This window comes from Canis lupus, chromosome 4 (assembly GCF_003254725.2).
Source record: "Canis lupus dingo isolate Sandy chromosome 4, ASM325472v2, whole genome shotgun sequence".
Classification (NCBI taxonomy): domain Eukaryota; kingdom Metazoa; phylum Chordata; class Mammalia; order Carnivora; family Canidae; genus Canis; species Canis lupus.
In genome coordinates, this window is record NC_064246.1 from 35887157 (window position 1) to 35913259 (window position 26103).

The window sequence follows — 26103 nt, forward strand, 5'->3', positions numbered from 1 at the left end:
AAGACCAGCCCTAAGAATCAGAAGAAGGGGATTGCAGAATAGCCACCAGCCCCAGGCCTGTATGCAAGGAGTCTGAGATCTGAGGCTTCATATTCTCAGCTGTCACAAGAGCATGACCTGGAGCCTGCATTGTCAGGTCCATGAATGTGGCCTTGCATCATTCAGAAGGTGGACTAAACAGGATAAAGGAGACAAAGCCTGAGCCCCAGCTCGCCATGTCCCTTGTGCCCTGTGCTTTCCTTCCCCTTTTAGGCCATTTGTAAAATGTGGATTGTCATTCCTGCTCTGTGTACCTGCCAGTGTCAACACAAAGGTTTAAACAATGTGCTTGAAAATAAATATGACAAAACCCAAGATGCTATCACAGGGCACATTCTTATCAGTCTTGAAAGCTTGAAGTTTTTAAGGAGTATAAATAGTTCTAAGGTTGAAAGAAAAGTCTTAAAGAACATTTTTATATTGTACCTTAAGAAAAAAACTGTACTTGCTTTAAATAAGGGAAATTGAACGGTTTCAAATTGCTGGATTAGGGGTATCAAGGGGAATAGAACATTCTCCCAAATAAGACCACTGACATAGAGCTAAAGGTGTTAATGAGGAACCTAACTTGATGCGATACACAGACTAGCTGTGGAATCCAGCACCATTCTATGGGATACCTAAAGGATACCACAGGGATGGTCCTCTCTGTTGTCTCAGCCTGTGAAGGTCTATCCAGCCCTTTTGCCAGCCTGGAGAAAGGCCAGAAGCTGGTGGCAAACACTGTGCTAGCATCTAGCATGAACAACCACACAACTGAACAACTAACTCAGTCCTCCAGGATTGCCCCAGACACCCAAGTTTAGAATGACAGATCACTGTAGCCTGGAGTCATTTGATCCAAATATCTCATTTTACAGATAGGGAAACTGAGGCCTGGCCACAAAATGAAGGCAGTTCCTTGGGAAAGGTAGCATCCAAGCTCCACTGAGCACCCTGGTCCCCAGACTCCCCACTCAGTGTCCTGGGATGCTTTTTGTCACTAACCTGGGATGCTTTTTGTCACCTAATGGGATTCATATTGTTTGTTCATTTGCCAATATGTGTATATACACCATGAGACTTTGAATTATCTTAAAGCACTTTCTCCTCCTGCTTGATTAAAATCTTAGTCCCCCTATACTTTCCTTAATCATTTTCCAAATATTTAAATATTTCAGGTGCTCTGAGGAACCCTAGCCTTGAACTGTTTTGAATTTTTAAAATAGGTAAATTATGTAATTAGTTTATGAATCCTTCCTAAATAGCTCCTTCTGGTTTCCATAAGCTCTTTCTCATCTGACCTTCACAACAGCTCTATGATACAGGGAGGGCAGGGATTAGTTCCCTAATTTACATGGTGCTCTGGAGGTTAAATGATTTATCTGGTGCCAGAACCAGAGTTGGACCCAAGTCCTCCAACGACAATCTTGGTCCTTCCTTCTCCATTCATCCACATTAAGAGCCTATTATATACCAGGCACAGTGGGACAAAGGTGCGTGGAACAGAGCTCAGATTTGCAGAGGGCTAGCAACTAGTGGACACACACATGGGTAACAAAGACATGTCTTCAGGGAAGCTTTGGAAGCTTTGGGGTCAGACTCACATTTGAAAGCAGACTCCACCATTTACCAGGTACGTGAATGTGGCAAGCCATGGCCAAGCATCTTTAAACTCTGGTTTCCTCATCTCATGGACTGCCTGGAGGATCAAAGTAGCTAATAGATGAAAGAGTTTAGTATAGGGCCTGGTTCAGGGTAAGCATTCAGAAAGTATACTCTGTTTTAATCAACATTAACACAGTATGATGATAGTCATACAGAGGTCATTACTGGAGCAGGGCCCAGCGACATCCATACTCCGTTTGGGAGACAGAGTTTCTAGAGAAACTGAATCATAGACAATGGCTCTGATCAAAGGGTTGTTCATACACAAGGATCCTTCTTTTCATCTGTCCATCCATGTAGTTATCCAGTGCTTACTGTGAGCACAGTGCTTTACAAAATGATTCTCAGCAGGGCTCCCTCGAATAAAGGATTTCCCTAGAATACTTAAAATATGAGTTCATATATAAGAGTTATGCTCACAACTGTTCAGAATTATACCTACTGGGTGAAAATGAGGCATAGCTGTGGTCTATTCTAATCCAAGCCAGTGGTAACAGCTTAAGAGATAATACACTTATAAAAAGAACCTCAACACAATGATTTTTGTTAGCTATACAAAAAATGCTTCTCCCCCCACCCCCCCACCCCTGCAGAGCTTCACATTCGAATGGCCAGCTGAATGAGGATCCTAGCATTTGCCTCAATTTTCAGAGTCGCTTTGATCCAGCTGATGCTCTGGTGGGTTTAGGTCTGGAGGACCCCCCGCCAATGGCTCACCAGGGGCCCTAAGTGCAATGAAAAGGTGTCAAGCGGGAGCTAGTGGGGCCTGGGGGCCTCTCATAGCAGAGGTGGAACCTAAGATGTTTGAGACTTCAATCATGTTTGAACTTCACCTTCCATTTGAAGGAGAAAATTTACCTGGCCAAATGCTTACTCATAGGCAATATTTGCTTACCAAAGGTAATGTAGATAATAATCCCACACTTTCCACTTTGTACTATGATTATATGATTATAACTTCGTCTCCATTTAAACCTTTCAATTCACCTGCTCCTGGTATCCAAAGGAGCTAATGTGGATGAAACGAAGATGTTGCCAAAAAGGGCTAGCCTATGAATTTTTTAAAAAGGTTGTGCTACTAAAGACAAAACAAAGTCACAAAGTATGATAACTCTTAAGTTGGATAATTCACATCAATCTTTTGCAATGCCAACTTTATGAGTAAGGAAGTTGGCATCTATCAGTCCTTTATCCCAATGGCCAAGATTAACTCCTTTTCACAAAGTTCCTTAATCTTATGCAGAAGGAAAACTATCACCTTTCAGCAACACCCAGAAGCTATTTATATCTGCCTCCCAGATGGTTCGCATCTGTCTCAGGCTGCTGCCCTGTACAAAAAAAAAAAAAATGAGGGACCAGGTCCTTTGGATAATGACCTTTGCAACTTTCTTCAACTTGATTCTTTGAAATAGGATAAGATTTTCATTCTCATCTGAAATGTGAGGTGAAAAAGAATGGAGAAAAAAAGACCCACAAGTTTCTTAACCATAACAGACAAATACAACTGCTGTGAAGAAGAGAACACCTTCCTTTTAAAGTTTATTAGAAACTGAAACAAAGGGGAAGTCACAGAAATTTTAGCTAATAAGAGCACCACATTAAAAAGTAAGAACATCTATTTCTTAAAATATTCAGCTCTTTAAAGATACATCTCTTGCTTGAAGAATTACAGAGATCCCAACTATATTACCCAAACACAATGTCACTAACAACATGGTCACGAAAATACAGACATGTGTTTCTTAATGCTCCTATTTAATATAACTCACTATAAAATTCAGAGGCTTAAAATCAAGGTCAGATTCTGAAATCATTCTGTGAGGGGTTAAGGGATGCAGTGTACTACATCCATATCCTATAGTGATCTAATTTTATCCAGGGACAGATCCTAAAAAACTTTAAGAAGTGGATTGATACAGACTGCCTCTTAAGATACCTTCGCTAACGTCACCTCTTATAACCAGGGTTTTTACAGAAGCTGTATATCCAACAGAACAAGATTATTTTCTGTATCAAGGGTCTGGGTTTTCCTGACAGGCTCTTACATCTCAAGATTGATGTCTAAGACATTCATTAAGTCATGGATACAGAATTCATTCAGATTTTAGGGAATACCTGACATGTTTACCTCAAGTCATAAAGAACAAACCTATTAAAAATGCTTTAGAAGTAGAGGAAGTAAGGCTTCAAAAATTATTTTCATTCCCAAAATGTTATTGTTCCTGATCGCCATATATCAATGGCTCCCAATCAGCCATGCTCTGCCTAAGCAACACAAGAAAACATCAGACTGTGGGTAAGGCAATTCCACTGGGTTTCCCCAAACAGAGCCCATAAAGATTACAAAGGAAATAGAAAGATGACAGAATGTCTATAGTTATTTTAGACCTATCCTGATTTCCTTTAGGCTTTGGGTACATGCCTACCTTTATGGCTTCAATAATTTTAATATAAAGGCTCAGTACAGAAATTTCTTCTGGGAAAACAGTTTTATATTAAATTGTAAAGCAAAAAGCAAGATATGTTTTTCTCATTCAAAGCTACCACTGCACTCAGAACAGAAAAGGAGCTGCTTTCAAACATTAGACTATAACTACTGGTGTCAGCTGATCCTACTAACACGCTCTTTCCACGGCTATTCCTATATAGAATCATCTACTTCCTGGGATATCATATTTTGGTTAGGTTCCATATTCATCTTATCTATTCTTTCGGGGGTGGGGGAGCACACAAAAACTAAGTCTAGCTGGCACACACACATACACACACAAAGTAGAAGTGGGGAGTAGTGGATGCTTTTGTTAAATTTGTAAATGAATGTGTCTAGAGGCTGTTTCATTTTTGCTATAAATATGTGTCCATACTTAAAGCCATCTCTATCAGCAGTGATAAGATTTGTAAGATATAAGATCAACAGCATTGAGGATCCCTGGGGATCCCTGGTCTCTGTGTCTCTGTCTCTCTGTCTCTCTCTGTGTGTCTATCATAAATAAATAAATAAATAAATAAATAAATAAATAAATAAATCTTTAAAAAAAAAAAAAAGATCAACAGCATTTATCACAGAACTAGAACAAACAATCCTAAAGTTTACATGGAACCATAAAAGACCCCAAATAGCCAAAAGCAATCTTTTTTTTTTTTAAGATTTTACTTATTTATTCATGAGAGACACACAGAAGGAGAGAGGCAGAGACACAGGCAGAGGGAGAAGCAGGCTCCATGCAAGGAGCCTGACGTGGGACTCGATCCCGGGACTCCAGGACCACAACCTGGGCTGAAGGCAGCGCTAAACCACTGAGCCACCCAGGGATCCCCGCCAAAAGGAATCTTGAAAAAGAAAAATAAAACTGGAGGCATAACAATTCCAGTTTTTAAGTTATATTACAAAGCTGTAGTGATCAAAACAGTACGGTTCTGGCATAAAAACAGACACAAAGATCAATGCAACAGAAAACCCAGAAAAAAAACCCTCAATTATATGGTCAATTAATCTTCGACAAAGCAGAGAAGAATAACCAATGGGAAAAGACAGTTTCTTCAATAAACGGTGTTGGGAAAACTGGTCAGCTATATGCAGAAGGATGAAGCCAACCACTTTCTTACACCATACACAAAAATAAACTCAAAATGGATTAAGGACTTAAATGTGACACCTGAAATAATAATAATCCTAGAAGAGAGTACAAGCAGTACTTTCTCTGACATTGGTTATAGCAATATTTTTTTTAGATATGTTTCCTGAGGCAAGGGAAATAAAAGCAAAAATAAACTACTGGGGCTACATCAAAATTAAAAGCTTCTGCACAGCAAAGGAAACAATCAGCAAGACTAAAAGACAATAACCAACTGAATGGGAGAAGATATTTGCAAATGACATATCCGATAAAGGGCTAATATCTAAAATAGATAAAGAACTTATAAGATTCAACACCCAGAAAACAAATAATCCAATTAAAAAATAGGCAGAAGACATGATCAGACATTTCTCCAAAGAATATATATAGATGGCAAATAGACACATGAAAAGATGCTCAACACCACTCATCGTCAGGGAAAAACAAATCAAACCCACAATGAGATATCACCTTACACCAGTCAGTGTGGCTAAAACCAAAAACAGAAACCACCGGTGTCAGCAAGGATGTTGAGAAAAAGAAATCCTTGTATGCTGTTGGTGAGAATTTGTACAATGGTGCGGCCACTGTGGAAAAAGAGTATGGAGGTTCCTCAAAAAATTAAAAATAGAATTACCATACAATCCAGTAATTGCATTACTGGGTATTTACCCAAATAATACAAAAACACTAAATCAAAAGGATATATGCACCCCTGAGTTTATAGCAGCATTATATACAATAGCCAAATTACGTAATCAGCCCATGTGTCCATTGATAGATAAATGGATAACGAAGATGTGTGTGTGTGTGTGTGTGTGTGTGTACATATGTATTTATATATGATGGAGTATTCGCCATAAAAAAAAGAATGAGGGCAGACCAGATGACTCAGTGGTTTAGCGCCGCCTTCAGCCCAGGGCCTGATCCTGGAGAGCCAGGATCGAGTCCCATGTCAGGCTCCCTGTAGGGAGCCTGCTTCTCCTTCTGCCTATGTCTCTGCCTTTCCTTCTCTCTCTCCCTCTCTGTATCTCTCATAAATAAATAAAATCTCTAAAAAAAATATTCTATTGTAAAAAAAAAAAAAGAAAGAAAGAATGAAATCTTGCCATTTGCAACAGCATGGATAGATCTAGAGAGTATAATGCTAAGTGAAATATGTCAAAATAAGACAAATACCATATGATTTCACCCATATGAGGAATTTAAGAAACAAAACAAATGAGCAAAAGAAAAAAAGAGAAAGAGACAAAGCAAGAAACAGACTCTTAACTATAGAGAACAAATTTGTGGTTACCAGAGGGGAGGTGGGTGGTGGGAAATGGTTGAAATAGGTGATGAGGATTAAGAGTACATGTAACATGATGAACACTGAGTAATGTACAGAATTGTTGAATCACTATTTTATACACCTGAAGCTAAAATAACACTATATGTTAACTATACTGGAATTAAAATTAAAAACTTAAAAAAAAAAGATTTGTAAGATACAGTCTCCACCTGACTTAAAGGACATATGGTCAAGTACTTGGTTTTTTTTCTTTTTATTACAGCCACCACCACAACCTATTACATTCAGTAGGCTCTTGTAACACATACTTTGGGATTAAAAGAGGGATAAATTAGGACAGGGAATGTGGTGACAAAGCTGTAGCTAGAATGAGTGAAGTGTTAAGCCCTCAACAATAAAATAGACATTTTTTCCCACAGACAAATAACATTGGCCAGGCATTAGAGAGCATCTAAATATACCTTCCCATAATTTGCCTGTATCATCTCTTCCTCCTCCCCAAATCTCTCTCTTAAATATTCATCTAGCACCTATTAGAGTTTGGTGCTCTACTAAATCCAAATGGGAGTAGTTTAGAAAATGCATAGGAGGCCCTAATCATAAAACTTCTATTTTAGTCTGGAATGCAAGGAATATAAGACTAACACACACCCCACTCAACATACATATAAAACCTAAACTGATATGAGCCCGCCAGTGTATCTGATGAATTTATGTCTCCAAACTTCATGTGGCTGGGATTCAGGAAGGCATCAGGAATTAGGAAGACAAATGAGGTGAGGAATCTGAAGGTGGAATTTGCTGAAGTGAAAGTGAACTGTATGTCTAGGGGTACATGAACACGAAAACTATTCAAGCAAAAAGAAAACACCTGACCTGAGTGAACCAGGAATGAGGAGAAACCAAGGTGGACTGGTACTAGGACAGCTCCCTGAATGATGAAATTAATTTCCAGCGAGGGAAGAGCTGTAAGAACAATAATTTAAAGCAGTTTAGCACCGACCAAAGGAGTAAAGTTTCAATCTAGCCACTAAGGGCCAGGACCCACACTAACAAGGCACACACACTCCCATACTCCAGAAATGTGAGGCTAGCATTCCAAGTTGCTCATCAAAAGGTATCACTGCAGAGGCAGCTACTTTCAGCTTTTCACCTCTCTGTCAACATTGACGGCTATTTCAGCAGAGGTCAGGGAAGATTTCTCATTGGTAAGATTAGTGGTGTGTGAGCTGTGTGGATGCGCTGGAAGTGTGGGAAGCCACTCCACCCGAGGACAAACAAGACCAGGGAATCTGATAAGCCCAGCCTTGCCCTGTGTGCCCACCTCTCAGTTCTAGAACAATCCTGCATATGGCCACTGGCTTGGAGGCTTCTCACCATTGGATCCCAACTAGGTTCACAGGATTCTGCCCCCAGAAAAGTCACATTTGCTCCATAGTAACTTTTCACATAAGGTATTGTCAGGGCATCTGTAAGTTCAGAGGACAGACATGGTGGCTGTTTCATGCCTACTTAGGCAAAGAAGTGTCTGCATATGTGGCAGGATTAGTAGGAGTCTGCGCTTACACTGGGATGAAGGAATGAAACTTCTATCCCTCACCTATCCTCCTGAATCATTCCACATGAATGAAGAGGTTGTATTAGAAACAAACGTATTGTAAAAACCAAATTTTCAAAATCATGAAAAACAGGAGTAGTTATGGGTGACATGCCTGAAAAGTAGAAACTGCAAACTACAATGGATTCTCACTGAAATCAGAATCTGAACACGAAAAAAAAAAGTATCTACAATTCTTTAGTTACTATACACTTTCTCTAAGACAATGTCTGTAAGATGCTAGAAGATTCTAAATGATCACAGCTTAGTAAAGTGCAGCTTACTAATGTCTGGCATTTAAAAACCGGTGGGTATTTGATAACTAACACCTCACTAGATCTCTCAATAAGAATACATTAGTAAATAAAATTATGTTTGTACATAAATTACATATATAATCTATCTTTATCAATTCAGAGAGAGAGAAAGAGAGAGGGAGAGAGAGAATACACACATATGCAAAAAGGCAAGAAAAGCCAGAACCTTGGGACACCTGGGTGGCTCAGTGATTGAGCATCTGCCTTCCGCTCAGGGTGTGATCCTGAGGTCCTGGGACTGAGTTCGACATCAGGATCCTGGCAGGGAGCCTGCTTCTCCCTATGCCTGGGTCTCTGCCTCTCTCTGTGTCTCTCATGAATAAATAAAATCTTTATTTAAAAAAAAATGAATGAATGAATGAATGAATGAGAGAGAAAGAGAGAGAGAAAGAAAGAAAGAAGAAAGAAAGAAGGAAGGAAGGAAGGAAGGAAGGAAGGAAGGAAGGAAGGAAGGAAGGAAGGAAAAGAAAAGAAAAGAAAGAAAGAAAGAAAGAAAAGAAAAGAAAGAAGAAAAGAAAGAAAGAAAGAAGAAAAGAAAGAGAAAGAAAGAAAGAAAGAAAGAAAGAAAGAAAGAAAGAAAGAAGAAAGAAAGAAAGAAAGAAAGAAAGAAAGAAAGAAAGAAAGAAAGAAAGAAAAAAAAAAAGAAAGGCCAGACCCCTTTCTTGACCAAGCAGCATGGTACACATTTCCTTCTCACTAATCTTAAATCCTTAGATATTTTCAACATGGACATTTGTTGCTGACAGCCACCATCAGGCAGAGCTCTATGACCGGAGTCCTCTCCCGGGAAGGCCAGAGAAAAGGCTTCATCCCATTCTTGGAAAGCACTGAACTGCTACATGTAGCCTAAGCTTTTAAAACCAAAAGAATCCCACCCTACAGACAGCTTTGCTATGTTAGCATGCAGTTGTTATACATATACAACAAAAATGTAAGCCTCTAAATATAACCATCTTTTTTTTTGTAGCTTGCCATTATTCAAACACAAAATCTCCACCAGTTCAGGGACCATTTATCACCACTAGAAATTTCATTCTCCCAACTCCCAGCCCGTTACTCCGATAAACTGTTCCTTCTACTAACCATGAACCAACACACACTGAATGCCAAGGTACAGAATCCCAGGCACAGAACACAAAACTAGACAGAATGCCGTTCCCGTGTGCATGGAGCTCAGAGGGACACATTTTTGTACTTTGCAGGTTGCATAATTTCTATGGCATCAGTTTGCTCTGTTGCTTTAAAAAAAAAAAAATCTTAAAAAAAAAAAAACATTTTGCTCCAAGCTTTACCCTCCTTCCTGCTACTGCTTCTCTTTCCCATTCAATTCTGATTTGTCTTTACCTTTGATTGTTGCTAACCATTTTCATCTTTAATTCCTTCCAAACACATATTCTCTGTTTGTCATGTTCCTCCTTCCTTCTGAAGTGTACTGGTTTTTCTGCATTTTAGAATCCTATTCTGTGAGGCTTCCTTCTCAGTGAAAAGGTTCCTTGACTTGTGTTTTAGAATAACCTAACCAAGACTGTTTTCTAGAAGATTGCAGGAACTGAAATTGCTGCTCTCATGTGCCAGGTCATCATTGTTCCAATTTGCCACTTCTTCCTGGGGTCTCTGTTTCCTACTGAGCACCCCACACCTATAGGATCTTCTGGAGGTGAGGAAGCAAACTCACGGATCTGGGAAGAAACGAGAAAAGTCAGAGTCCTTAGGAGCTCAGGGTGGCCGGCTGATAAGACAGGAGGCCACGGGGCTTTGACATGGGACACGGCATCTGCACACTGCCCTCCCTAAGACTTACACAGCACAGGGGCGCTTGGAAGGCAGAGCGAACAAAATCTGCTAAAGCTGATTATGGAAGCGCTGTGACGTGTACAGCGTCATGGGCAAATGCTCACAGCATTCTGGATGTTCGTTACTGCCATGACCGCTCCGGCAGTTGGTGCCGGCAGTGTCCCAATAAAAAGATTCAGTCACAGGGAGAACAATACTGGCACCCAAGGAATGCACAGGCCGGCAACAGGCTAGCTAGACCAACAGGCCACCAGTGGTCTGGATGGGGCTCAAGTTGGGCAAGAGAGGGGGCACCAGAGGCTGAGAAAGAGTGGGCAGGGGAGGGGAGAGAGCGAGAGAGGGTGAGCGAGTGAGGGAGAGAGAGCATGTGAGAGAGAGTGCAAGAGTGAGCACGCGTGAGAGAGCAAGCACATGTGAGTGAGAGCAAGCGAGCGAGAGAGAGCAAGGGAGCAGGCTGCAGGTCCTTCCCAACGCACAGAGGGAAGTGCCACCATAACTGGGCTCACCCATTCTGAAACCGCTCAACGAAAAAAGTGAAGATCAATTTCTAATTCCAGACACGTGCTATCTTCCACACACACTCACAGTGGACCTGCCAGTTCCCTTTGTTACCTTGGTCACTCACAGTTGTGTAACTCCCTCATCAGAGGCAACTCTGTTCAGAAGAGGACACACCAGCTAATACCCACAGCCCGCTGAATGCCAAAGCTCCCCCCACCCGCCCCCACAGGACACATCTTTCATTCCCCCCAGTCCCCTTCGCACACAAAACACAGCACAAGGGACCCAGGCAGCCAAGTCAGAATTTGCTGGATTGGCAGTTTTTGCAGAGCTATTGTCTCTCTGGGTCCCTCCTCCCACCCTGTCTCCATATTCCAGACTTTAAACACGAGGCTGTGCACCATGGTTTGAGTGCACAAAAGCACAAAGCCACACCAAGCAGCCCTGACAAGTGCCATGGGTTGTGGCCAAAGCCCAAACATGCCCCCTGCTCATCCCCTTAGGCATGGTCTCAAAGCCCACAAAGGACACCAGAGTGGAGAATGGGGAGACACCACCTGGTGCTCAAAGGTCTGTGCTCAGGGGTCCCTTCTTGTGGGCCCTGTCCACAGAACTTTCTGGTCAATCCATGGCCATTAACCGAGTTACTTTGCATGCTCACATTGCCCTATGCATGCAACATCCCTGAATAGCTTTGGTCCAACTTGAGAAGCTCAAAAGCTTCTCAATAACCTAAAAATTACCACTTAAAAATAAAATGTGATGTGCTAAAATAGAGATGCACCTGAGATCAGGGAGTAAGCCAGCTCTGTGCCTTGAGTCCTCCTACTTTGTCTATCCCACTACCCGTGTCAACTCCGGCACCTAAATTCTGTATAATTTCTACTTCCCTGCTCAACACTCAGTTCACCGGCCACTCTCACCTGGATCAGTTCAGCCTGCTGATGGTTTTTTCTGCCTCTACTCTCATTCCCCTTTTAAGCCATGCTCCACTTGGCAGCCAGACACATCTTTCAGACCTCTGCTTCAATACAGGGCCCTCTGAAAATATCAGTCAGTGGTTCCTCGTTACCATCAGGATACAGTCCAGGTCACCAGAGCCACCTGGCCCTGGTTTAGCGATACTGAAACACAGTACCTCCAAATCACCATGCTCAACCCTGACCCTGGACTCGGCACACAAACCCTCCACCCGACCCAGAACACAATTCCTGTCTTCCCTCCCACCCCCACACTTTACTTGGCTACCTGCATCCATGCCTTTAAGTTTGGGTTGGATATTTCCTCTGTGCCTCTCCTTTAAGCTACTGTCATAAAACCTATACCGAGCACAAATGCCTAGTAGCATACCTCTTTCCTCTATCAGATGTCAAACAACTTAAGGGAACTAGAACAGAACCTTGTGCAGAGTACTCTCTTGATACCTATTATGGATAAGGAATCCCAGGATAGGAACCAGGACCCATTTACCTTTACATCTTTGTCTTTAGCATAGTACCTAACAAAAGCAAGTGACTATGGACAAATTCTGGAAGCTTTGGTGGAAGGCTTCACACAGGAAGAGATCATCTCAGTCCTGAAGGAAAGAAAATGGTTCACCCGAGGTTTGGGAAGGCCCAGTTGTGACTATGGTGTCAGCGGTTGTCACTCTAGGAAGATCCTCGTATTAGAACAAATGCAGGGGCACCTGGGGGGCTCAGTCAGTTAAGTGTCTGCCTTCTGCTCAGGTCATGATCCGGGATTCTGGGAAGGAGCCCTGCATCAAGCTGCCTTCTCAGCAGGGAGCCTGCTTCTCCTTCCTTCTCCTTCTATGTGCTTGTGTTCTCTCTATCTCTCTAATAAATCTTTAGGAGAAAAAAAAAAAAAAAACAAATGCAAAGCCTATCCTATTAGCCTTGTGCCCCCACATCAATCATGAGTGCCAGAGACAGGCCCCACCTTCCCCAAAATGGAACAAAACACTTCATTTGGGTACCCCCGAAAGATCACTAAACTGAATTACTAAGACTAATTTTGTACAACTTAAGTGTGAATGACTATTGTCATTGTAACTGGAACAACAAAGCTAGTTTGTTACATCATCATAGATGTTCAGAAGTAAGAATAATATGAAATGAAGCTCAAATGCTCTGACATCACTGAGAGGTTGCTAAAATCGCCTATGCGACAAATAAACGGGCACCTTGACGGTTAAGCCTTATCAAACCTCCGTCATTTCCAAGAATTTTGACGGTGCCCCAGTGGATGAGACAGATCCTAAGATTTTTTTTTTTAATTTTAAAGATTTTATTTATTTATTCATGAGAGAGAGAGAGAGGCAGAGACACAGGCAGAGGGAGAAGCAGGCTCCATGCACCGGGAGCCCGATGTGGGATTAGATCCCGGGGCTCCAGGATCGCGCCCTGGGCCAAAGGCAGGCGCTAAACTGCTGCGCGACCCATGGATCCCCTAAGATTTTTTTAATAAGGGATCAAAACTTTCTTCAGCATCCATTAGCTGAGTATTTTCGGACACTAAACACCAGCACTTCCTCTTCTCCTCACAAAAAACAAAACCGAAAACAACAGAATGCCCACAGGGCCCAAAACAGGTGGCCAACATCATAAATCCACTTAAAAGAATAAGCGAGGCACCTGGGTGGCTCCGTGGTTGAATGTCTGCTGGCTCAGGGCGTAATCCCAGGGTCCCAGGATCGAATCCCGCATCAGGCTTTCTGCAGGGAGCCTGCTTCTCCCTCCGCCTGTGTCTCTGCCTCTATGTCTCTCATAAATAAATAAATAAAATCTTAAAAAAAAAGAATAAGCTTTCAAACACGTTAATTTTTTCTTCAGAATACAACATCAAGTAATTTAGACATAGAGTGAATTAGACATAATTCACTTCGAATCTGAATCAGACTCCCTATCACATTCTCCTCTTCCTTCACTACCATATTGCCTACAGCCTGCAACAAACTCGAAGCCTGAGTTCAGTCATTTGACAAATACTTACTAAATGCCTAATGTATGCCAGGTGAGGCTAGAATAACCATACTCATCTCTCAAAGTAGTCACCAATTTCTTTGTTGTTCGGTCAGAGCTGTTCCTTTTCTGGTCATACCTTGTTGGGTAACAAGTCTATTCCAGGGGTCAGGAAGCTATGGCCTGTAAGCCAAACATGGCCTGCTGCCTGTTTTTATAAATCAACTTTCACTGGAACCCAGCCATCATCCCCATTCATGGACATGGCAACGGTGTGCTTTTGCGGTTAGAAGGGCAAAGTAGTTGTGACAGAGGTCAAATGTAACATTTTCTATATGGCCCTTCTAGAAAAAGTTTGTCGAGCTTTGCTTTACTTATGATAACTGTTCCTATGGGTTTCCTACCTACCTTGGTGATTGTGCCTTCACAGGATTCTGTTATTCTGTTGCCAGTAAAGGTGTAAAGGTGGTGTCCCCAGGATCTGGCAGTCTTCCCACCTGACACATTCTCCCTCCCTTGTGGCTCCCATGGCACCCAAACATCCCTCCATCACAAACCTGCAGTGCAATGTTCTCTGAGCTTGTCTTCCCCAGACAGACTAGGCTCCTTAAGGACAGGGCCCATGAGTTACAGCTATAATTCAGCACAGCACAGGCACACAGTAGCCATCTAAACAATATCCTCAAGGCAGATGAGTGTTTACAAGGTATTTCAAAAATAAATGTATCTGGAGGCTGTGAAAAATGTTCAGCCATGGTCACTGGTGAAAACACAATAGTTCAATTTTGTGTTACCAGTTTTTGACCTGTTTCTAGACAACACAGGTGACAAGGTGGAAACTCTGACTAGGGGATTCCTCCTCAAGATAAGGGTAAAAGCCTGTATTTGCCATTTTCTAGCTGTATGATTTCTTTTTTTTTTTTTTTTAATTTATTTATTTATGATAGTCACAGAGAGAGAGAGAGAGAGGCAGAGACATAGGCAGAAGGAGAAGCAGGCTACATGCACCAGGAGCCTGACGTGGGATTCGATCCCGGGTCTCCAGGATCGCGCCCTGGGCCAAAGGCAGGTGCTAAACCACTGCGCCACCCAGGGATCCCTAGCTGTATGATTTCAATGTATCTACTCTCCAGGTCTCAGTGGTCTCATCTATAAAATGAAGATGATGAGATACTAGGTGGTTGTGAAACCAAGAATATGTATAAAAGGCCCATCACACCTTGTCAAGCAATTTCAGTGCTCAATAAAGAGGAGCTGTTATTTTTATGGACAAATTCCTCTGCTTTAAGGCTCCAAGTACACTGGCAATGAACATGGCTGTAATTAGTGTTATCTGTGTTAGAGCAGCACATTTCAACTTTTCATGGCAAGAGCCCAGGTTCAGGTGGTTGGTTCAGATTTAACATTATAAAAACAAGTGGCTGGATCTTATATCAGTAAAATAAGACATCAGACTCTAAGAGCGGAGCTTTTGCCTCTCCTCCATTAAGCTTCATCAGTTACAAAACATTAGTGCTGATACTAAGTGAAATCAACAAAACGTTCTGTAAATGGTCTTTCCCTGACTGACTTTACCATTACTTTTCTTAGCTGTAACACATGCCTTAGAATTCAAGATATAAATTTTTAAGAGTAGATATTTTGGTATTCAAAACGACAATTTTGAGTAAGTGATTTTTAACCTCTCATTATTGCTGAGACACTTTTTACAAATTAATGAATATATGTAAAAGTTCATCTTTAAAAAAAAGTAAAGATTATTTCTATGGGGATGGGGCAGACATACTTAAGTTCTGTACAAGTCAAAACAAAAAGAGGGAATAATACCAATAAATTCACCAAAAGGGGAATACACAGATATTTCATCAGTATATTAAGACATTTGGGAGAGGCTGGGAATTAGGGGGAAAGGTGGAGTCTTAAGCTAATTAGGGGAAAAGCTCTGCCCTCTGCCTATACTCCTAAATTGACACTCTGGTTGCATCACGTGACTCTGATGGATGGCCAGAGAGCTGTCATTTATCTTCTGGAGTGAAACCAGAGAATTCAGGCAGAGCCCACTGAGCATTGCCCATAGAAGTATTATCCTATCTCTTCCCAGGAGACAGGAGAAACACTGAGCGGTCAAAAAGGACATGTGCATTGTGTGCACATCATGCCAAAATATTCTGCTCTTGTGCCAACACAACACATTTTGGGGAGCCAGGGAAGTATAGTGTAAACATGCAAAACCTAATTCTTCAGTATTTGTATTTTCTGCAGCTTGATCTATATTCTCTATTGATCAGACTTTGCAAATGGTTTAGCTCAGAAAGGAGCCACAACTCCTGAGCATCTGGGTTCCTAAGAAGATAGGCAGGGAAGAGGATGGGAAAGGTCCCTATCCAGCTTCCCTTACTCACCAACCTAAGTAAAAGAGACTGGCTTATAAATGCTTCATCTATAATAAATAACCCGTATAATGTATGCTGGGTAGGTGGATCCATACCCTAGCTTTTATTAATTTTATTCTTCTGTATCTCCAACATTTGCATCTCGTGATTAGCTGGTAGTTCTGTCACTAAGCTAAAAGGCTGGGGGTTGGGCAGAACAGTGTTTCAGGAACAGAGTGAATGTCAGACAAGGGCAAAGGGCACTGTGTGATCTGCTGAGTGCTTCTGCTTTCTCCTTATTACTGACATTACCATCCACTCAACCAGGAGGCTAGGAAGGTAGGTCAGGATAATCAGTTAAGTGCATTAGGGTTTTTCCCCTCTTTCTTACGAATCCCACATAGGCAACTAATGAGAAAATGCCTAGAGGTAGAAATGAACTTCATACCACCAAAGTGTGGGTGCATTTTGATTCACATAGGTCAAAAGTAAGTTACCCTCAGATAAGTTAGGAAGCCATTTCTTCACATAACAAATGAACTTACTATAGAATTCTTTTAGAATGTCAACATCCTCTCAGGCATTTTAAATTATTAAACCTTTGATTTGCACACAATGTGTTTGGCAATATATTTTGTGCAACTCAAGATATACTCAGACACGAAGAAACCTCACTTTTAAATATTTAGCTACTTTAATTAATAACCATCATTCTAAATAGGAGTGACATAATAAGAGCAGCTTTGGAAATAACCTAGAACCAAGATTATCCATAGAAATCCTCGACATATTATTGACAATATGGAATGTGTGTGTGTGTGTTTAACAGGAGTAGGGATAGAGTCTAAGATAAATCTCTGTGTAAGGGAGAACTGTATTAAGACCACTGTTTCTAAAACGTCCTCTGGCTCCTGCAAGTGTTTACAACTTCCTGCTGTCAATGCCTGGAGACATAACCTGTTCGTTCCTTTTAGATCTGTGGTTGTTTTCAATGTTGGGGTGCTGATCTCATTTGAACAAAGCTGTCAGTTGCCAAGTCAGTTTGGAAACTATTGTTTGGAAGGTGCCGGGCAGTCTGTGAGCAGGGAGGTTTGAGGAAACAGCCATTGGCAATGAATTCACTCCAGAGGCCTTTCCTTGGGGCCCTCAACTCCTGCTGTGACTTCCAATATTAAGTTATTAGCATTAAGAATCTGCAATTAAAAAACAACAGTGATCAACTGGTCTATTTATCCACAAATTTATCTACAAATGGTTTTAACATGGTGTTTATATTTTCAAAAAAGTCTACTTAAAGACGTGTGAGGTTAAAACATTAATGTCTCATAGAATAAATCATTTCTCATATTAATAGCATATTATTGGTAGTCATTAATTTTTAAAATAAAACCACTGTGTAAGAAGTCCACTCTAGGGGACGGTATCATGAACCCCCCTCTATTTATTTTTCCCAACTTTTACATATGGCTGGAATTTTCCATAACAAAGATCTGTCTCCAATCCCTGCAGACTACACACATGTTAAGTTAAAGGTAAACTTCATGTCCCTCAAACATGGTCCAGAAGGTCTGGGTCAGCTGTGATGAGGGTACTGATCCTGCTCCAACCACCCAAACTGGCCTTCAGATTAGCTCCCACTGTCCTTCACACAGCCTTCTCAGCCCCACACCCAGGTGACCAGCCAGGTTCAAGTAACTGGTTCATCACACTCTCCCGGGGAACCATCCAAATAAAGCCAACCCAGCTGAACAGAAACTCTTCTCTCCATTTCATTTCACTTGGAATTTCTAAAAACATCAGTATAAGGATCCAAGGATAAAGTGACTAAGGTCATTTCCAGCAGAAACACTGAGGGTATGTAAATTATTTAGGAGACTCAGACTCTGGATAATTTGTGTTCCGTGTTTACTCAGGTTTCCTGAAAGTAAGAATGAACATCCTTCTCTCTCAGAATCAGGCAGGAAAACAAACTGGCATGGCAGTGTGACTTGGAGAAAGCATCCACCATACAGGACTCATTAATGAACAGGAGAGCTAATGAAAGTGAAACTGTTTTAAGTAAAAGCCATACTGTGATATCAGCCCATGTTCTACAACTATTCAGGCCCAGTCTACTCACCTATAAAAGACGGGATTTTCCTTCCTGTACATCAGACCCCCCTGAGCATAAAGGCACACAAGTCTAAGGCTCTGTCACACCTAAAACAAAGCTCTATTTTAGTTTTTTTTAAAAGATGTATTTATTTTAGAGAGAAAGAGAGCACTCATGAGCAGGAAGGGTAGAGGGAAAGAGAAAATCTCAGACTCCCCCTTGGGCACAGAGCCTGACTTGGGGCTCAATCTCATGACCCTCACACCATGAACCTAGCCAAAACCAAGAGTTGGATGCTCAACTGACTGTGTCACCCAGATGCCCCAAACACAGCTCTGTTTTAGTCTTTCTTCCAGAAACAAGTCTATCAAAGAAATGCTCAAATACTTTAAAAGGAAAGATGGTCCTAGCCAGCCTTCATTTGAATAAATGAAGCTTCAACTGTAGACTCTGTAGTGATTCCTTACATGTTTCCCTAACCCACCTTCTCCCACATCCAACTTTTTCCAAAAACAAAAAAATTCACTTAAGGACATAACTAACAAGCACCTATTATAAGCAAGGATATATTCTAGGACAATAGATAAGATCAAATAAATATAGGTCCTGTCTTTCTGATTTAAGTTTTGAGGTATAGCAGTCATATAATCGACTTCACATTCCAAGTAGACAGAAAAGTTTGGCCAATGAAACACCTATGAAACCATCACCAAAATGAAGACAGTGACCCTCAGAAAGTACCTCAGCCCCTTCCCATTTCCCCAACCACAGGCAACCACTGATCTGCTGTCACTGTAGATTACTTTGTGCTTCATAGTTTCATATAAATGCAGTCATACGCTCTGTACTTTTTCTTTTTTTTTTTTTTTATTTATTTATTTATGATAGTTACACAGAGAGAGAGAGAGAGAGAGAGAGGCGCAGAGACACAGGCAGAGGGAGAAGCAGGCTCCATGCACCGGGAGCCCGACGTGGGATTCGATCCCGGGTCTCCAGGATCGCGCCCTGGGCCAAAGGCAGGCGCCAAACCGCTGCGCCACCCAGGGATCCCTGTACTTTTTCTATCTTGTTTCACTTAGCATATTTTGAGATGCATCCATGCTGGCTATGGCATGTATCAATGTCCTTTTTATCATGGAGTACTTTATCTTTTAAATTTTTTAAAAAGATTTTATTCATGAGAGACATGGAGAGAGAGAGAGAGGCAAAGACATAGGCAGAGGGAGAAGCAGGCTCCTCACAGGGAGCCCGATGCCGGACTCAATCCCAGGACCCCAGGATCATGACCTGAGCCAAAGGCAGATGCTCAACCGCTGAGCCACCCAGGTGCCCCTGTGGAGCACTTTGTTGAATGGATATAGCAGTCTGTTTATCCATTCACTTGCTGATGGGCATATCTGGGTTTTTCCCCAGGTTTTGGCTGCTGTAAACAATGCTGTTATGAACATTTGTGTGTGTTTGGAATGGCTAGGTGATACAGTAGGTGTATGTTTAAGTTTTAAGAAATTGTCCAACTGAGGGATCCCTGAGGTTTGGCTCCTGCCTTCGGCCCAGGGTGTGATCCTGGTGTCCAGGGATCAAGTCCCACGTCGGGCTCCCTGCATGGAGCCTGCTTCTCCCTCTGCCTATGTTTCTGCCTCTCTCTCTGTATGTGTATGTCTTTCATGAATAAATTAATAAAATCTAAAAAAAAAATTTGTCCAACTGGTTTCTCAAATGGGTGAATGATTTTACAAACGTACCACGTTCATGCCAATCATTTTCTATTCAGTCTTTTTACTTTTAGCTATTCTAATGGGTAGGTAGTGGTTCTGGGTTGATGGATATGTGGAAATTCAGAGGCGAACAGCAGGGTCAGAGGACATGGAAACTCCACAGCTCCTCCCATACAGCCTGGCCTATGTATCTCTTCATCTGGCTGTTGATTTGTATCCTTTGAGATCCTTTGTAATAAGTCAATCATCTAATGAGTAAACTAGTTTCTTAGGTTCTACAATATGAGCCACCATAGCAAGTTAATCATACCCAAGGAGGGATCATGGAAACCTCTGATTTATAGCCAATCAATCAGAAGTACAGGTAATAACCTAGACTAGAACTTGATATCTGGGGATCCCTGGGTGGCTCAGTGGTTTAGTGCCTGCCTTTGGCCCAGGGCCTGATCCTGAAGTCCCGGGATCAAGTCCCACGTTGGAATCCTTACATGGAGTCTCCGTCTCCCTCTGCCGGTGTCTCTGCCTCTCTCTCCTTCTGTGTCTCTCATGAATAAATAAATAAAATCTTAAAAAAAAAAAAAAAAAAGAACTTGGTATCTGAAGTAGAGGGCAGCCTCGTGGGATTCAGCTCTTAACTTGTGGGATATGAAGCTATCTCCAGGGAAGTAATATCAGAACTTAGCTGAATTGTAGGTCACCTACTTGGCATCTAAGAATTACTTGACGGTGTGGAAAAATGCACACACATTAGAACTGGTTGCAGAACCTTACTGGGGTAGGTTGCAGAAGGGGTCTTCAAGGAAGACCCCCTGAGGGCATGACACCTGAGCCAGGGATGGCAAAGGCACTCAGGGCAAGGGCTAGCCCACCCATCACTGTAGCACAGTGCCTAGGGTTCAGCTATTTTCCCAAAAATGTAAGGGGGTAAGATGTGCCATGCCAGGTGTGAGGAGGTCAAAACACACATTCCAGGCAGCCAGGATTTCACGAATAGGGGCAGAGACACCGGTATAACAATGAGGTGCTAAAGCACCACCAGCTCTAAGGGCAGTTACAAGTGTGATGCAGGGAGTACAACGAGGTGGGACCGGGAAGCAAGCAGGAGGGCTGTCACAGAAGGCCTTGCATGCCTAGACCTGGACATTGAGAGAACTCACAAACTAGTGGCTGCAGACCTGCTGGCCCATAAGCATATTCTATTTGTGAATCATTTGAATTAATTACCAAGTTTAAAACTCTGGGGATTTATATACAAATTTGGATTTTTGGCTTCTGTTTAAAAGATCTAGCCACATGGAGCCCATGACCCCCTGAGTCAAAAAGCCATGTTGTTCCTTGTGGAACAAGGTCCACCAAGGTCCCTAACCCAGCCTGGGTCCTCCAACACACTTCAATGTGTGGAGCCAGGTGCTAGATAAAATCTCCCCGGTGGCTGTGCTCAGCCTGACACAGGATGACTGGTTGCAGGGACAGGGTAGGAGAGGCAGCAAGGGGAGTGGAAGCAGGAATTAGAGGAGAAGGTGGATTACTTGAGAATTTTTTAAAGCAAAGATTAAATGGTGATTCAGAAGGGAGTGGAGTCAAGGTTCCTAACCTAGATAACACAATGGCAAAGTCATCAACAAGGGAAGATTTGTTTCTATTACTGGTCTAGAGATTTGACACTTCACCAAATATGTATTTCACTTGCAGTATATCTAGCTTGACACCTGACACTCCTTCCAAGCCCTGACGTACTAGCATTCTCTCTTCGGGTCTCTAGGCCAAGGACTCCTGATGGCCTACATGAAACTTCAAGATCCTTGTTCTGAAGCTATACCAGCAACACTTCCAGAGAGCTTACTATGTGCCAGGCACTATTTTAAAGTCTTTCACAAACAATAACTCAAGTAATACACAATTCTTGAAGTAGGTATTGATATCTTTATTTTGCAGGTAAGGAAATAGAAAAGTTAAGCAACCTCCCCAAAGACACACAGCCAAGAGATGATAAAGATGAAACTAGACAGTCTGATTCTAGGTAGACCATATTTTCTTCACTACTTTTTTTTTTTAATTTTTTTTTATTTATTTATGATAGTCACAGAGAGAGAGAGAGAGAGAGAAGAAGAGAGAGAGAGAGACAGGCAGAGGGAGAAGCAGGCTCCATGCAAGGGGAGCCTGACGTGGGATTCGATCCCGGGTCTCCAGGATCGTGCCCTGGGCCAAAGGCAGGCGCTAAACCGCTGCGCCACCCAGGGATCCCTCTTCACTACTTTTTATCCTATACCTGAATCATTTGTAATTGGGAGACTCTGAAAACTCAGAATGTAAAGCAACTCTATTGGCTAATGTGCTGATCATCTCCACACTTATTACCTCTTCCTAGGCACCTGTTCTGGAGAATTGTTTTCAAGTACAGATCTCAACTTCCTTCCTGTAAAACCAAGTTGGAAGACCCAGGAATCTTCCCCTTGTATCACACCACTGGCTGTGCCACAGTAGCCTGGGGGTGCTGGAGGCCCAACGGTGGCCTACTCACTCTGCAAGCATGCTGGATGGCTAGACCACCTAAGTTACCATCTTCTACTTTACAGCTATAGATCCTGCAAAAGTTTGATCAAGTGTTCCATGAATTCCAAGAGACAGACCTGGTACCATTCTCACGTGAACATTCTTCAAAAACCTCAAGCTGCCTCCCACCTTCCTGTAGGCTTCTCTTCTCCAAGTTACTTCTGCTCTATGGATAAGGTCCTAAACCAGTACATCCAGGCCAAATTCTTGTGCCTTTCCAAACAACAAGTTATCATACATGTTTAATCTCTACTTTTTTTTTTAAAAGATTTATTTATTCATTCAGAGAGAGTGAAGAGAGAGGCAGAGGGAGAAGCAGGCTCCAGGCAGGAAGCCCAACGCGGGACTCGATCCTGGGTCTCCAGGATCACACCCTGGGCCGCAGGCGGCGCCAAACCGCTGCGCCACTGGGGCTGTCCCTAATCTCTACTTTTGATTGATCTTCAATTAATCTTCACTTCTAACATTTAGGCTTCAAGCTGTACCATCACCAGCGTGAATTTAAATAATTTAATTATCTAAAAAAAGATTTGGAAATATTACTAATGACTGTTTTCATAGATCGGTGAATTCCCCTCTACCTCCATTACCTTTTCAAGTTCACAAGTTTTTTATAATGGGATAGTCTTTATGTGGGGCACACTTGTGTAATATCTTTTCACTTGGGCCCTTAATGGTTTCCTCTCCTCTCCACCCTCTTTTAAAAAGCCTGCCTTTTTAAAAAAAAAAAAAAAGCCTGCTTTTATTACTGAATGCATGCAAGCTCTTTTTACTATTCCAAGCCTGACTTAGAGCAGCCCAATACTAAAAATGTTTATTTTCCTTGGAGGGAATATTCTTATCTTTAAGAATTTTCTGATGGTGGCACAACACTGAATTTTTTTTTTTTAACATCGCTGTGGGAAGTACAGAAGCCTTTTAAGACTCCCAGACTCAGTAAACAGTATGTTTTCTTCTGTGTAAATTCCAAAAGTACCACCACTAATCCAAACAGCAGCTCTTCAAATGACAGTAAACACCTCAACTGAAAGGTCATAAAAAGGAGCTTCCGGAAGTTCAAACAATGGTGATACACAGTTGCTACTAACTCCAAATCTCTTACAGAGACAATGAGGTCAATCTAAGTTCACATTCCCTTTCACAGACACAAAATCAACCAGGGAATATCAAGTGGCTCCTTAGGAACATTTTTTGTCAGAAATCAATTAATTACATAGTATAGATAGGCTGAAAAGTGAAAAGAAGTTGGTAGGATGGGATCCCTGGGTGGCGCAGCGGTTTGGCGCCTGCCTTTGGCCCAGGGCGTGATCCTAGAGACCCGGGATCGAATCCCATGTCGGGCTCCTGGTGCATGGAGCCTGCTTCTCCCTCTGCCTGTGTCTCTGCCTCTCTCTCTCTCTCTCTCTCTCTGTGTGTGACTATCATAAATAAATAAAAAATTTAAAAAAAAAAGAAGTTGGTAGGATATAAGTGATGTAGAAGTGGTGGCCCTACTCCCAGTTTATACTCAGTCTGCAGAACTGAGAGGAAGGGGCTTCAGAAAGAGGCTACATCCACAAGGACCAAACAACCACTGATGGATGGATCTACATAGTGCATTATTGATTCCCTAAGGCCTTTCGGTATACTGCCTGATTTGGTGATAACCTCTGAAATGGGTATTTACAGATTCATACAGAGTCAAAGATGCCAATGTCACTAAGCTGCTCATTATCTGAATTTCTGACCTGAACCCAGCTGTAACACTAAACCCGATATGCTTTCCCCTATGTTCCACTGAATAACATTATCAATCAATTTCCTTCTAAAACTTGCCATGGAGGTGTTCTGACAGCTGCCGTTCTAAAGATCTCCAGTCCACTCCACCTCAGGGAGTCACAACTTAGGCCAGGCACCATTTAGAATTGCTCTATCTCTAAGAGCTCACTCCCCACCAAGATTCTCTTTCTGGTCAACCTTCCACTTGTCCCACCTTATTCCTATTGAACTTTCTTTGGGCCTCAAGAGTTACTTCCAGGCATTCATTGAACAGCATGCAATCTGGCTCAATCCTGCTAGTCACTTCTGCTGCATACTTGCACCCTCTCCACCCTCCACTCCAATGAGCACTGCATGCCCCACTGAGTCCTTCACCTCCTTGATCTTTTCACATAATTATAACAAAAGATTGGGAATCACAACCCAGGGAAACTCTACAGACACCAACTTGTTCCTGGGTCACTGGCATGGGATGGAGAGTTACAGACTATGATCATGGTCACCCCAGAAGCAGTGAGAATGATGCAGTGCCAGAGCTAGAGGGGGTATTAAATGACTGCATCTAATGCCTTAACTATAGAAATGAAGCAACTGGGCTTAAGATGAGGGCTAGCAGGCCATAAGGTCTGTGCTGAGCAAGAAATCTTCCTGGGGTTAGGACAAAGAGGGAAGTTTTACTAACATACTTAAGAAGGGCCAGGGAGCACGAAAAACAGTGACTATGAGTCCCTGGGAAGGGACTAACGTCACTGAAAAGGCAAGAGCCAGAAGAGAGAAAAAATGAGATGTGCTCAGATGTTTGCAGGCAAGGGGAAATCCACAAACACTTCTGTACAAGGATGCAACATGACAGGAAAGTTTGGAGAAGACTGTGCATGGAACAAATCAGGCTTTCAAATGACAGCTTTTATTTTCAAATTAAGTTATATTTGTGTCTAAATGCTCCATTTGCAAGTAACTAACCATTTAATGAGAAGGTCTAAGTTATTAAACCCCGTTAGAGAAAAGATGTTATAATTTCAATAATTTCCATATGCTTTTTCACAAGCTTTAAGTAAACTAATTGAACACTTTCTAAAACCAATAATGAACATGCCCTCAAATATTAAAAGCATTTATTGCTGGGATATGAAATTATAAGAAAACTACAATGTTTTTCTTTGTGATAAATACTATTTGTCATCAGTGGAAAAGTCTTTTAGAATAGTCCTGGCCTCAAAGAGATGGAGTTCACAGTCTGTCTCTGCTGTTAGGCAGCTGAGTGACTTCAATTGGATTTATCTTAATATTGCTTGTTGCATCTGAAAATGGGGATAATTGCACCTGTCTTGTATACTGTGAAAATTAAGGATGTATACTATTACTTGCTAAGGATAAAGCAATGCAGTTAGATCAAATATGTTTAACAGTAGCACCAAAACCAAGCTTTGAATTTCATTTTACCTTTCAACCAAAGTGATAGGACAACCTACTTCTAAAAGGAACAAATTAAGTAATTTGGGTTAGCATCAGAGCATTACAAAATTTTGGATGGCTAACAAAAATTGCCCATAATGCTCTAATGCACATTTTAACTTCTTGCAATTGTCTCTGCCATTATCTCCAGGTTAATCAGTTTCTCCCGGGTCCCAAAACTATCTTTAAATTATAAATTTCACTTTTCTCCAGTACACCAGAAAATATAAGCATCCTCAGTTTTGTCAAACAGTCTGGTGTGTCGGGTGCTATAAAAGACATCAAAACATTAGAGATAACAGAATAGGAAACCCCACCAATAAATATCATGTATCATATAGTATGTAACCATATCTCAGATAACTCAAGACATCCACTTTACAAGGCTTTCTTTC

At 41.8% G+C, this 26103-nt stretch overlaps 1 protein-coding gene across 11 annotated transcripts in view; it reads right to left on the reverse strand.

The window, feature by feature from the left end:
* The window catches only part of MCC (MCC regulator of WNT signaling pathway), a 305067-nt gene that overhangs the window by 206204 nt on the left and 72760 nt on the right, over positions 1-26103 (reverse strand). The window contains exon 1 of one of the 11 annotated variants that reach the window (XM_049108832.1): positions 7471-7534. The exons of the other annotated variants lie outside the window; for them this stretch is intronic. The gene's annotated coding sequence lies outside the window, so the exon portion shown is untranslated. Of the gene's footprint in view, positions 1-7470; positions 7535-26103 lie in introns of those variants that run through there. 11 annotated transcript variants of the gene reach the window in all.